General features: G+C 42.4%; 1 pseudogene; it reads left to right on the plus strand.

The window, feature by feature from the left end:
• Window positions 1-1,132: 1,132 nt before the first annotated feature.
• LOC116739688 overlaps window positions 1,133-13,887 on the plus strand; it is a 46,839-nt pseudogene continuing 34,084 nt past the window's right edge.

A 13,887-nucleotide genomic window follows, 5' to 3' on the forward strand; every position in this document is an offset into this window, starting at 1 on the left:
AAATAAGTCCCTAAAATACCCCATTTTCTCATGGTGGGCCAGCATAGAGCTGTGACCCATGCATCTATCTAAAACCCTCTTAACCCTGTTAAGATTATCATAATCGATAACCTTGCAAGGACACCAGTCTTGTATAGTCAACTACTTTGTAACGTGGTATTTCCATGTCTTTGAGATCCTAAACCTGCTTTGTCAAAGCATGAATGCTCCTAGTATTTTGAGATTGAGTAAACCATTTCATTTTTATCTGCTGAGATCTTAAAGACTGTGACTGAGGTCTAGAGCTTTATCTTTGTCATCTAGGCCTATATAACATTACGTAACCAAGTCACTAGTCATGCATCTAGTCACTAGAGAAGCTCAGGCCAAAAAAACCCAGCCTAGAGACTTGGATGACATCACAGCCCATCCAAACCATCAATAAATCCTTGAAGCTTTAACCCTGCCCTCCTCCTATCCCCACCCCTGGCCCCCAATTTACAATACCCTCTCTTTTAGGAGACGGAGGTGGAATTACTTTGCATTGGAATTAATGGTATAAAGAGCTACCTTCTCATCTGAGTAATGCTAATTCGTCTCCATCCCTGGTCATTCACTACCTATTAGAAATATCCTGGCAGCCTGCATCTCATTACCATTGCAGCAGGTCCAGCTCCCAAGAATAACCTTCTAAGGAGGATGAAATGTACGCCAGTGGCATCTAATACCAGGGCATTCACATTCATATTTTTAGCAGCATCTATCAGTTAGCCCAACCTTTAGTGTACTCTATGTACTTTTAATAATCTCCATAAAAGCCTGATTTCCAATCCCTAGGCTCAAGCTGACAGTGTAAATAAAATCACCCAAATCCACAGGGTAAGAGAAATGAAAATGACAAGGATTAAAATTTGGTCAAACCTCTTTCTTTTTAAAAATTCTGCTTCCCTTCCAATTGGATCACGACCCTCTGTGTGCTCAGCTTAAGACCAGACGGTATGCTTTCACTTTTATTCCTATCTGCAGCAGGCTTACAGTATTTAGTGAGAGTCTGTAAAGAATGTGTGCTGGGTAGAGAGTTAATACCATAATCCCCTATCGTTGGGGTCAAATGCTGAATAGAGCAAAAGAATTAGAAAACATGTTACATACAATGGCAGGAAAAAATGCATCAGCACGCTGTTCTGTGAACACCAGCGTCTATCGCCCGCAAGTAACGGCCATGAGGTAATAGAGTGGATAAAGAGATATGTACTTGAAGTCCAGTGTGTTCACAGAGGCAGCGATGGAAGACTTGAGCACAAGTCTTAATCCCCATATACTCTGGGAGGTATTTGTCACCATTTTTAATTGCTTCTTCCCAAGTACCTGCTCCAAGTTAGTTCCTAAGTAACACATGTAGCCACTAAATTGTTTCCCAGAGTTGAACCCTGAGCTCTCTCTTTTCACTCTTCATCAGTGGGTGTGAATATTGTTCTCAAAGTGCTGTAATACATCTGTCTCTGGAGAATTCTCTTAACAAACAAGTAGAAATTTGAGGTATCGCAGGCAAAAATTGTTGAACAGCCCCCTTCCACTGTATCTTGGGAAAGTCAACCGAACTTCCCTGGAGTAAGATTACAAGCAAATAAATAACCTTGTGTGGAAGTTCTATAAAGAGAAGAGTGTGTGTGTGTGTATCAGTGGTTTGACCATAAAGTGACAAGTTGAATTTATTTTAAACAATATCCTTTAAAGTAGCAACTATTATAGATTCAGCATTTAAATTTATTTTTAAATTTACATACAGTAAATTTGGGGGTGTAGAGTTCTATACTTTTGACAAATGCAGAATTGTGTAAGCACTACCACAGTCAAGATACAGAACAGATCCATCACCCTCAACAATCCCTTGCGTTGTTTCTTTGTAGTCAAATCTTTCACTCCCAAACCTTAAAAATCTTAAATTCTTATAAATACAGTATGACACATGTATAACCTGCACATTGACCAAAATGACAACCTGAAACCATATATATAACAAAATAACAAAAACATCATCTATACATTTTAAATATATATATACTGTTGTATACATAAATAACTGGAAAGCCAACTTTCTTTTGTCAAAAAGGCTACTTATTGCTCAGTAAGTTCAGTGAGCGCAGAAATAGTCCTCTAACCCACTATTGTATCAACATGGACAAAAAAGAGCTTACTAAATGTACATTGAATTGAATATTAACCCACAGACTGAGGAGTGATTTTTACTTAAAATTGTAAAAGCTCATGACAACTATAACTAGAGATGTGACAGTCTCAGCATTGTAATTGTACCTTAAACACACGAAGAGAGATGAGGTAATAAGGAAGAAGGTAAAAGATTGTGTCTGTGTGTGTGTGTGCATGCACACACATGAGCACGTGTGAGGTTGCACTACAAATCCGTTAGTGCCCTAGACTGATGGAAATTGACTTATTTTTTGCATATGACCAATACTATATATATATATATATATATATATATATATACACACACACACATATATATGACTAAATGAGTGAAAGCTAATGGCCTTAAGGAGAAAACTATTAGAAAAATTATTAATAAGGATTTTAGCATTATGTTTGTGAGGCTAAACCTTTGCTCACTTAAATAAGACACCATGATTTACATGAAAATACTGAGTATGGTTTGATTCTCACCAGGAAGTATTAGACATGTTATGACTAGTTCAGCATATCCTCTCTTTCCTGAAGGGTATACTGACTAAATTACTACAGGAATCTTATAACAAGCAAATAAATCACTATTGTTTAAAAAGGAAGTATTAATATGTCCTTAATTTTATGCATTGTCTTCTCAGGCTTCTTTACGGGCTCCTCCTTACCTAGCTGCTGTTCTTTTCCTCATATGTCACTCATGTTCATGGAGGAATCATCTATACCTGTAATTAGAGACTCCAATCTACACCTCCAACCCAGGTTTCCCTCAAGAGTTACACATTTTCCAGCTTCCTACTTGATCTCTCACCCTGTATGTCCCGCAAACCCAAACTTAAATTGTCCAAAATGGAGCTCAATATCTGTCAAACCAAATGGTTCCCTCTCCACAGAATTTTCCATAAACTTCTATTAGTTCTTATCTCACTTCCTGTTTCTTTCATGGGACTGCAGGCAATGAACATGTGTCTCTTCCCCAGTGCCTGGCACAGTGCCTGGCATCTGGTAGGCATTTATAAATATTTGCGGAAGGAATGAGTGCATACGACACTCATATGCATATAAATAGAAATTTATTTCCACCCCAAACCCCAATGTTTATGAATGGTTTTTAAATGGATGAGTACCTCTGATACACATATAGATATAAGCATTTATTCACATACCAACCACCAACTACCATATCTACATAATGTCTAGAGATCAAATACTGTCTGCTTTGTGCAGCAGGGAAAATAATTAGCACATTTCAGTTTCTTTCCTATTATCTTTTCTCATTGAAATCATATTCTTTTTTATTCAACATCATAACATAAGCATCTTTCCTTGTCTTAAAAAGGCAGGGCAGGAGTAAAGACACAGACATAGAGAATGGACTTGAGGACACAGGGAGGAGGAAGGGTAAGCTAGGACGAAGTGAGACAGTGGCATGGACGTATATACACTACCAAATGTAAAATAGCTAGCTAGTGGGAAGCAGCCGCATAGCCCAGGGAGATCAGCTCGGTGCTTTGTGACCACCTAGAGGGGTGGGATAGGGAGGGTGGGAGGGAGAGGCAAGAGGGAGGAGATATGGGGCTATATGTATACGTATAGCTGATTCACTTTGTTATAAAGCAGAAACCAACACACTACTGTAAAGCAATTATACTCCAATAAAGATATTTTAAAAAAAAGTCCCAGATATTATTTGCACCAATTGAATCATACTACCTCAGAAAGAAGTTCTTGCTTTATACCAAAAGTTCAGTTGGGAGCATCGTGAGGACCTCCTGTAGAAGCTTACTCCTGTTCAACCGTCTATACTCTACACCAGTGATTCTCAAAATGCGGTCCCTGGACCAGAAGCATCGGCAGCATCTAGGAACTTGTAAGAAGTGAAAATTCTTCGTCTCCACCCCACACTTTCTGAATCAGAAACTCTGGCGTGGGGTCTGAGATGTGTGCTTTAACAAGCTCTCTGGGTGATTTCAATGTACAAAAACAGTTTGAGAAACATTGTCATACACTCTCCAGAGAAAGGTCTGCCTGCTGCATGGGAATCTTTCTGCACTAACTCTTTTTCCACCCACTCTCACTATTCACTTCACTCCCTCATCAGTTTCACATCATATTCATATTGAAAAAAGCCTTCTGTATTTGATAATGAGTCTTTAGAACAAGGACTGGTTTCTTGCTGTATGTAAAACATAAATAGAAGTATGGTATACGCACTGTTTTTTAACTTAGTTTTAGGAACAGAAATTTGCTTCAAATGAAATATTATGTAGAAGTCCTGTGTGTGTGTGTGTGTGTGTGTGTGTGTGTGTGTGTGTGTGTAGGGGAGACAAAAGGAATCACTATGTTTAAATGTGGTTGAAGGGGTGGGGGAACCAGAGTCTGCCCACTCAACTGGGCTTCCTTCCACCCTTTTTTCCAGGATGCCTCCAGGGAACTGAATCTGAAAGCCTCTGAAGCAGTGGAAAGGGAACATGCTGGGGAGTCAGGAGACCTGGTCTCTGGTTTGTTTCTTTGGGCAATTCATTAGGTATCTGTGGGCCACATATTCCTTATCTGAAAACGATAATGAACCTGAAATTTCCAGCTCCCAGTTTCTTCTTCTTCTCTTTTATTGTTTAGCTTTCCGAAGAAAAAGATCTGAGTTTTTGGCAAATTCTCCCTTCCTTGGAGACACAGGAACACATGTTGGCTGCGTCATTTGCAAGTACTCTGTCATCTCCTTCAGTATTGACTAACAGTCATTAATGAATAGACAGGGCCAGGCTGCCACCGTTTGGAGTGCCAGGAAAGAGAAAGAAATCTCTCGATTTCTCGAGCGCCATTAGCATTGAACAGATTTTCAACCCCAGCATTTGACTGGGACTATGGGCTGATGACATGGGGATATGTGAAGAATTCAGGGAGTAGCAGAACATAGTTGCCTTGGCCTTTTCTGCAGCCCTCTCCTCACCTTCTCTATCCCCCTCCCCTTCCCTTTTCTCCTCTCCTTCTTCCCGCCCCACTCCTCTTCCTCAGAGGGTTTACAAAGCGCTGGCCTATAGTCACTCTTCCCATATTACTTAATCTGACTCTTGTATGTGCTTGACACTCCCAAGACCAAAATCTATGATGGCTAATGAAATGTCCAGGTGTCCTCAAGTGTCATGAGTGTTACTTTCACACTCTCTCCTGCAGGAACCTCTGTATTTCCATCTTCTTTTTCTTCCTGACCCTTCTCTTCTTCCTTTCATTTGCCCTGACTCTACTGAGGCCACTTCTTAGAGACAACTCTAAACCTACTGGTGGCTATCAGACTGAAGGTGGGAGATAAGCCCAGGTCACAACTATCCCATTGTTATTGGCTGAATGTTTTTGTCCCTCCCACCCCCTCCATAATTCATATGTTGAAGCCTAAGCCCTAATGTGATGGCGTTTGAAGTGAAGCCTTAGGGAGGTGATTAGTCATGAGGGCAGAACCCTTATCAATGGGATTCGTGTCCTTATAAAGGAGGCTCCAGAGAGATCCTTCTGCCATGTAAGTACACAGTGAGAAGATGACCATCTATGAACCAGGAAGCCAACCAGCCTCCAGAACTGGGAGAAATCAATTTCTGTCATCTATAAGCCGCCCCATCTATGGTATTTTGTAGCCAGAACAGACTAAGACAGCTATCCTTATGTAAAGTAGGGTTTGCGTGTGTCTGTGTAAGTGTGTGTGTGTGCGTGTGCGTGTGTGTGTGTGTGTGTGTGTGTGTATAGGGTGCTGGTAGTGGAGCAGTGGGGAAACCTGAGGGGCAAGTTGGGAATGATTTTATACTTTTGTAACTTTGCTCCTATAGTCACCTCTGATGCCTCTGGAAAGAAGGTCATTCTGGCCTTGGCTCAGCAAATGACAAGGGGCTAATTCTCTGAGATGCAGAGACCTTGCTCTATCAGTCATTCTCTGATGTGTCAGAGGTTTCGACAGAAATACCAGAGGCTCTTTAATTAAATTTGTGGACCAAAGATGGCCTGACAGGGAAAGCATACTGATAAAAATCTGTGTTATAGCTTACATTTTACATTAGACTGTACTACTTGTGCACATATAATTATATTTTTCAAATGGAATTTTTAAAATGGAATCTACACCTATGTGTTTTTGTTTGCTTTTATCATGTGGAAAACTAAAGTATAGACTGCTTGGTTTGGACAGCTGGCAGCGTTATCCATCCCCATTTTTCTCTCTCCTATATTTTCAGCATCCCCCGAGCTTTAGTCTCTTTGCCTTCTGCATGTAAATGGGAGTAAATCTCACCTATCTTTCACCTTTGTATTCCCCTTTACCCTCTGGTCTCCTTCTCCTTTTCTCTCAGTCAAGCTCATTGAGACAAGAGTTAACGCTTAGGGTCTACCATGGTGCCTCTGCCTTTTCCCTCACAATTACCCATGACTCCTCCGGCTTCCATTGCCCATCAACCTCCATCCCCACTCTGCTGAAACTGCTCTTGCTAAGTCACCTGTCTCAAATCCCATGACAACTTTTCAGTCACTATTGCCTCTGAGCTCCGTAAGAAAAACTCATCATTTCCTTCCTGATTTCTTCCTCCTTCGGAGTCTACAACCCCACTCTCTCCTAGTTTTCCTCATAGCTCAAGAATCCATTCCTCCCAGCCTATGCTCGTTCTCCCTGAGGTTCTGTCTTGTATCCTCTGCTTTTCTAGGCTATTTACTCCTCCTGGGTAAAACCATCCACACCCAGGGGTTCAGCCTTCACCTATGTGCTGACAGTTTCCAAACCTATACCTTCAGCCCAGATCTCTGTCTCGTGAGCTGTAGACATATTTATTTTAGAATGTTTCCATTTAATAAGAAGCTTAAAAGTAGGTCTGTTAAATTAAATTTATCATCATGACATTTAAACTCTGCTCCTTTAACCTGAATAGCACTATTCAACCACCCACATGAGATACTGAGATTCTTCTTAGACTTGACTATACCTACATTCAATCAATCAAACACTCCTAGTATGACAACCCTCTCTAACGTCTCCACCAACTGTCATCACTACTGCCAGTATTTTAGGTTGTGTTCGCTTTTCATCTGGGCAGATGCCTCTGGGCTCCCTGCCTTTAGTCTCCCATGCCTACAAATCACCTTCAATCCATCCTCCAGGTGATCTCTCCAGAACAGTATTGTCCAATATGGTAGCCACAAGCCACATATAGCTACTTACATTTAAATTAATTAAAATTAAATAAAATTTAAAATTCAGTTACTCTGGCTACATTTTAAGTGCTCAATAGCTCATGCAGCTCATGGTTGCCCATTGAACAGTGTAGATAGAGAGCATTTGCGTCATTGCAGAAAGTTCTATTGGCTAGTGCTGTTCTAGAACGTAATCGTTTCATATCCCTGCTTGCTTCCCAAATGATTCCCCACATACTTCAGAGTAAACTCCAAACTCCTTAGCTTGGCATGTAAGATCCTGCCCTCCAGTCCACTCTCCCTTTCACTGTACCCTCCACTGGCCCCTGTCCCCATGCTTCTGCTTTTGGTTATGCCCTTTCCTCCACATAGAAGAGCTGCCTCCCTGTGTCCCTTTAGAACTCCTGCATATGCGTCAAACTCAGCTCAAGCACCATTCCCTCTGTGAAGCTTTTCCTTGATTTTCTAGGCAGAGTTTAGACTCACCTTTTTATATTTTCCCTGGCAGCTTATACTACGATACTTCTCATTAAAAAAAAAAAATCTATTGCTTCACTGTGGAAGGCTGAAGAATGCCTCCCACCCCAAGACATTCACATCCTAATCTCCAAAACTGTTAACTATGTTGCCTTACACGGCAAAAGGAACTTTGCATATGACTGAGTTATAGCACTTGAGACAGGGAGATTATTATGGATTATCCAGATAGACTCCATGATGTAGTCACAAAGGTCCTTACTAGAAGGATGCAGGAGTATCAAAGTCAGAGATATAGAGAGAAGAAGGATATGGGATGATCAAAGCAGAGTTTAGAGTGATGTGAAGATACAGGAAAGGGCATTAAGCCAGGGAATAAGGTGGCCTCTAGAAGCTGGAAGAGACAAGGAAACAGGTTCTTCCCTGGAGCCTCCAGAAGGAATGCAGCCCTGTTAACCCATTTTGGACTTCTGACTTCCAGAACTATAATATAATGACCTTGTGTTGTCTTAAACCAGTTTTCCACAACCCCCGGTCTGCGCACCGGTACCAGTCCGGGGCCTGTTAGGAACCGGCTGCACAGCAGAAGTTGAGCGGCAGGCAAGTGACGGAAGCTTCATCTGCCGCTCCCCATCGCTCACATTACTGCCTGAACAACCATCCCCCCACCCGCACCCCCCACCCTCCCTGCGTGGAAATACTGTCTTCCACGAAACCGGTCCCTGGTGCCAAAAAGGTCGGGGACTGCTGTTTTTTGTTTGGTTTTTTTGTTTGTTTGTTTGTTTTTTTGCGGTACGCGGGCCTCTCACTGTTGCGGCCTCTCCAGTTGCGGAGCACAGGCTCCGAACGCACAGGATCAGCGGCCATGGATCACGGGCCTAGCCGCTCTGCGACATGTGGGATCCTCCTGGACCGGGGCACGAACCCGTGTCCCCTGCATTGGCAGGCAGACTCTCAACCACTGCGCCACCAGGGAAGCTCCTGCTGTCTTTTTTTTTTTTTTTTTTTTGCTGCATTGGGTCTTCATTGCCGTGAATGGGCTTTCTCTAGTTGTGGCGAGTGGGGGTTACTCTTCATTGCAGTGCACAGGCTTCTCATTGTGGTGGCTTCTCCTGTTGTGGAGCAGGGGCTCTAGTCGCACGGGCTTTCCATAGTTGTGGCACGCGGGCTCAGTAGTTGTGGCTCACGGGCTCTAGAGTGCAGGTTCAGTAGTTGTGGTGCACGGGCTTAGCTGCTCCGTGGCATGTGAGATGTTCCTGGCCCAGGGATAGAACCCGTGTCCCCTGCATTGGCAGGTGGATTCTTAACCACTGGGCCACCAGGGATGTCCCAGGACCGCTGTCTTAAACCAATAAATTTGTGGTAACTTTTTACAGCAGCAGTACGAAAGTAATATATTTACTTTTTCATCCATTCATTCATACATTTATGCCACATATCATTTGACAGGAATTTGCTGAGTACATGCTTTGTGCCAGACCTAGCATTATATACTAAGAATAATGAATAAGACTCCATTGTTGCTGGGGGAGGTATGATGGAGGAAAGGGAGAAGGCAAGAGTCCTGGAAACTTGGAATTGTAAAGGTAGTGAGGGGCCAGACTATGAAGGACCCCTCATGCTGCTGCCTAAAGTTGAGGCTGTTTTCTGTAGATGATGCAGAGCATCATTAGTTCATGGTCAGATCTTTGGCTGCCCAAGCATGGAAGTGGATTAATTCTGGAGGCAGGAAGACCCATCAGGCTGCTGCATTTTTCTGGGTGAGAACTGATGAGGACCAGAAGGAGGGCCGTGGGAGGATAGTTAAGGAAGTAGATCTGGTAACAGTAGGGTGATATTTCAGAGGTAGAATCGATGGGATTTTGTAATCAGTTAAATACCGTGCATGAGAAGGCAGAAGCCAAGATGAGTCTGCTCCAAGATGACCCCGAGAACGGATGACTCTAAGTCAGTGCCTGGCACACAGTGGATAAGAAACAATTGTCTTGAATTGGATTGTGTGGCAAGAAGACAATGGTGTAGATCATCGCTGGGAGGAAAGGATGATGCCAATGAATCTGAATAGTGGAGGAAAATAAATAGAAGAATAAGTGTGTGTGTGTGTGTGTGTGTGTGTGTGTGTGTGTGTGTGGGCACAGGGCGCTGGGGGAAAAGGATGTGAAACCTGTGTCCTGTTACTCCGTATGATTTTTTACTACTCAGTTTAAGCTTCTGCTCTTTAAGCTAGAACCATGTTCAGAGAGTGAATTAAGAAACTGTATAACCACCTTGAAGATGCCAGATTTCTCTCAATGACAAGTTTAGCTATTATTTGGATCTGAAATGGTTTTGAGCAGGAGAGGGAGAGTAAGGGGTGGGGGTTGACTTTTAGTGCATTTGCTGCATCATTGCGGAATGAGGGCAGTGCCTCAGTTTTCTCTCTCCATACCCCCCTTTGCTGATGGCTCGATCTGAGAATGAAATGTGCTCTGGCATTGGGTGGTGCTACATAGACCTCCCTCACCCAAGACCCTCTGCAGCGTCCATGTGGTGGTGAATATTTGCCATACTGAAATATACATCTATGATCTCTGCTCTTCCAAGTGACATCCTGGTTCCACAACACTGATGGAAGAATATGCACAATTATCTAGCAAAGGCCCTGAAGCTCTTTTTTCCCACCAACCTCACTCTGCGGCATACTGACTATGGCCGCTGTATAACAGAACAGGGTCCACGGTTGGGAGACAGATCTCTTCTTGGATTTGTGTTTACATAAAACATTGTTCTAACAGCCATGAATTGTGACTTTGCAGAGGAAAGGGGAAAAATCTTATGGTTTAATTAGTTTGGGAAATTCTGGGTTAAACAAATGTACTTAATTCTCCAAGACCTCCCAGAAGCTTTACTCTAGAAATGCGTGCTGTGAATATCTGAGATAAAGGTAAAGATTTTCCTAAACATATTTGACTCCAGAGCACCATAAACATTCTGTGGAAAAGTGTTCCCTGCATCAGAGTTTGGAAAGAGTTGTCCTACTGAATTAGAGCTGCCAAGGTGCTTTTATATGTCTGGCACACTTAGCAGGAGGCTATAACAAAGAACTCTAGCCATTATCCATCTTCACAAAGTCTTCAATGAGCATGAATCACTCAAGATTGACTGAAATGGTCATTGGACTAATCCTTCTATTCTGACACATTTAGTTTGTTGTGTGTTTTTTTAAAAAAATTTTGGAGTATAGTTGATTTACAATGTTGTGTTAGTTTCAGGGTACAACAAGGTGAATCAGTTATACATATACATATATCCACTCTTTTTTAGATTCTTTTCCCATATAGGCCATTACAGAGTATTGAGTAGAGTTCCCTTTGCTATACAGTAAGTCCTTATTAGTTATCTATTTTATCTACAGTAGTTGTGTATATGTCAATCCCAATCTTCCAATTTATCCCTCCCCTCCTTCCCCCCTGGTAACCATAAGTTTATTTTCTACATCTGTAATTCTATTTCTGTTTTGTATATAAGTTCATTTGTAGCCTTTTTTTAGAGTCCACATATAAGCGATATCACATGATATTTGTCTTTCTCTGTCTGCCTTACTTCACTCAGTATGACAATCTCTAGGTCCATACATGTTGCTGAAAATGACATTATTTCATTCTTTTTTATGGCTGAGTAATATTCCATTGTATATAAGCACCACATCTTCTTCATCCATTCCTCTGTTGATGGACACTTACGTTACTTCCATGTCCTGGTTATTGTAAATAGTGCTGACACATTTAGTTTGGATTGGAACTCACTTTGGCTGATGAGCCAGAATATAGGTGTAAATTAGAGCCACCTCTGTCATCCTTCTATATCTTATCACACTTGGAGTTTCATTTCCTCTCCCTAGCCCAACCCCACAAATGGCTTCTTATAATAAAAACAATTCATGTTGGTTTCCTTCTTAAAAATTGTTTTAAAAATACTTTGAAGGGCTTTCCTGGTGGCGCAATGGTTGAGAGTCTGCCTGCCGATGCAGGGGATACGGGTTTGTGCCCTGGTCCAGGAGGATCCCACATGCCGTGGAGCAGCTGGGCCCGTGGGCCATGGCCGCTGAGCCTGTGCGTCTGGAGCCTGTGGTCTGCAATGGGAGAGGCCACAGCAGTGAGAGGCCCGTCTACCACACACACAAAAAAAAACAACTTTGAAAACACTAGATAATTTTCTTTGGATATTGGAGCATAATACAATAGTGTGTAGTTATTTATGTTCTGTTTCTCTCATTCCCATGTGAATAAAAATGCACAGTATTTTGCAGTTTTCAGTGAACTTTATCATCTATAATCTCATTTGATCCTTAAAACAACTTGACAAGGAGGTGATGAAACCCCATTGTCTTAGTCTGCTATAACAAAACAGCACAAACCAGGTGGTTATAAACAACAGAAACTTATTGCTCAAAGTTCTGGAGGCCAGTATGCCAGCATGGTCGGCTTCTAGTGAGAGCCCTCTTCCAGGTTGTAGATGGCTGACTTCTCATTGTGTCCTCACAGGGTAGAAGGAGCGAGGTAGCTCTCTAGAGCCTCTTTTATAAGGGCACTAATCCCATTCATGAGGGCTCCACCCTCATGACCTAATCACCTCCCAAAGCCCCACCTCCTAATACCAGCACATTGGGCATTAGGTTTCAACATGAATTTTGGGGGGAATACAAACATTCAGCCTATAACACCCATTTCATAGAAAAGTGAAGCAAATAACATATTTGGATGCCTAGTTTATGCCAGGTATTTGGCGAAGCGTTTTACGTGTATGAGCTCATTTAAAGTTCTCTGTATTAGGACAGGCTATCCTCATGTTAAAAATGAAGAACTTGAGACTATGCGAGAGACTTAACTTGCCCAAGGCCACGTAACTTATAAAAGTAAGGTGTGGTATTTAAACCCATGTTTGTTTAACCCCCAAGCCCACTCTCCTTCCACTACGGCACCCTTAAAAAGAGGACGCCGAGAACAAGGGCAGCTCCAAGATTTGCACAAGTTCACACAGCAAGTTGGGGAAAGTGCTGGGATTAGGACATAATTCACTTGACTTTTAGTCCAAGGGCCTGTTTACTACATACTTTTGCCAGGTCACTGGAAGGCGTTTTCAAGAGTAAGTAATGCCCTGTGAAATGTCACCAACAGCAGCCACCATAACAACTGCATGAGAGCAATGGGAAGAGGAAAAATAATCAGTGGCTCCAAATCTCCCAGCTGTCCCTCAACATCTTCAATGTTGCCAAGTAGAGGAGCTCCTTCATTTCTGTGAAAAATGCCACCTTAACTTCATTCTCTTTTGTCACATAGGTAAGGTGCAATATACTTAAGGAGTCTGGGTCCTCCTTACCTCTTCTTTTCATTACCAGAAAGAAAATAGAGCAAATTCCACCACCCACCCTTTAGTGATACCTACTGTTTCCACTAATCAGATGAATGTGATTCAGTAACATCTCCCGACCTTCTCCTATGTGGGGACCCCTGTGTTGGTGTCATGGAGACAGCTATGGAGGTGAGTAGGGCAGACTTTCTCAGAGTCTGCAGTCTAAACATGGTATGAGAAGCACTATTGAAGAGGTACAACTGTCAGGAAAGTAAGAGGTGAGGCAGTTAGGGAGATAAGGAAGGAGCCCTGGGCATTTAGCATGGAATGTTCACCGTTATCACTCAGAACAATTACTGGGGTGTCCTGCCTGCAGTCACCATGTACCTACTTCATCAGTGACGTTTACTGTGTAGTTTCTGAAAAACAACAGTAGGGCAAATTTTTGTTGCCATTTCCCCAAACCCACAGCCTTTTTAAAGCTTTCCTTGATACCAGGTTGGGACAAAAAGGTAGTTACGCTTCTGTGTCCTGGATCCATCCTGAGAGCTCCTTGACCCACATGAGACAGGAGTGTGAAGCAAAAGAGAAGGGTCTGGTCTTTATGGAGTTGCTAGGTCCCATTCCTCCTCTTGGGAGTTGGAGGTATCTGTGTTCATCTTCTGCTTTATGTTTGCTAACTAACTCTTCCCCTCTCTTGAATGCAGTGGTGGGCAGAGTCTGAGCCTGTGC

Source organism: Phocoena sinus, chromosome 1 (assembly GCF_008692025.1).
Source record: "Phocoena sinus isolate mPhoSin1 chromosome 1, mPhoSin1.pri, whole genome shotgun sequence".
In the NCBI taxonomy this organism is placed as follows: Eukaryota; Metazoa; Chordata; class Mammalia; order Artiodactyla; family Phocoenidae; genus Phocoena; species Phocoena sinus.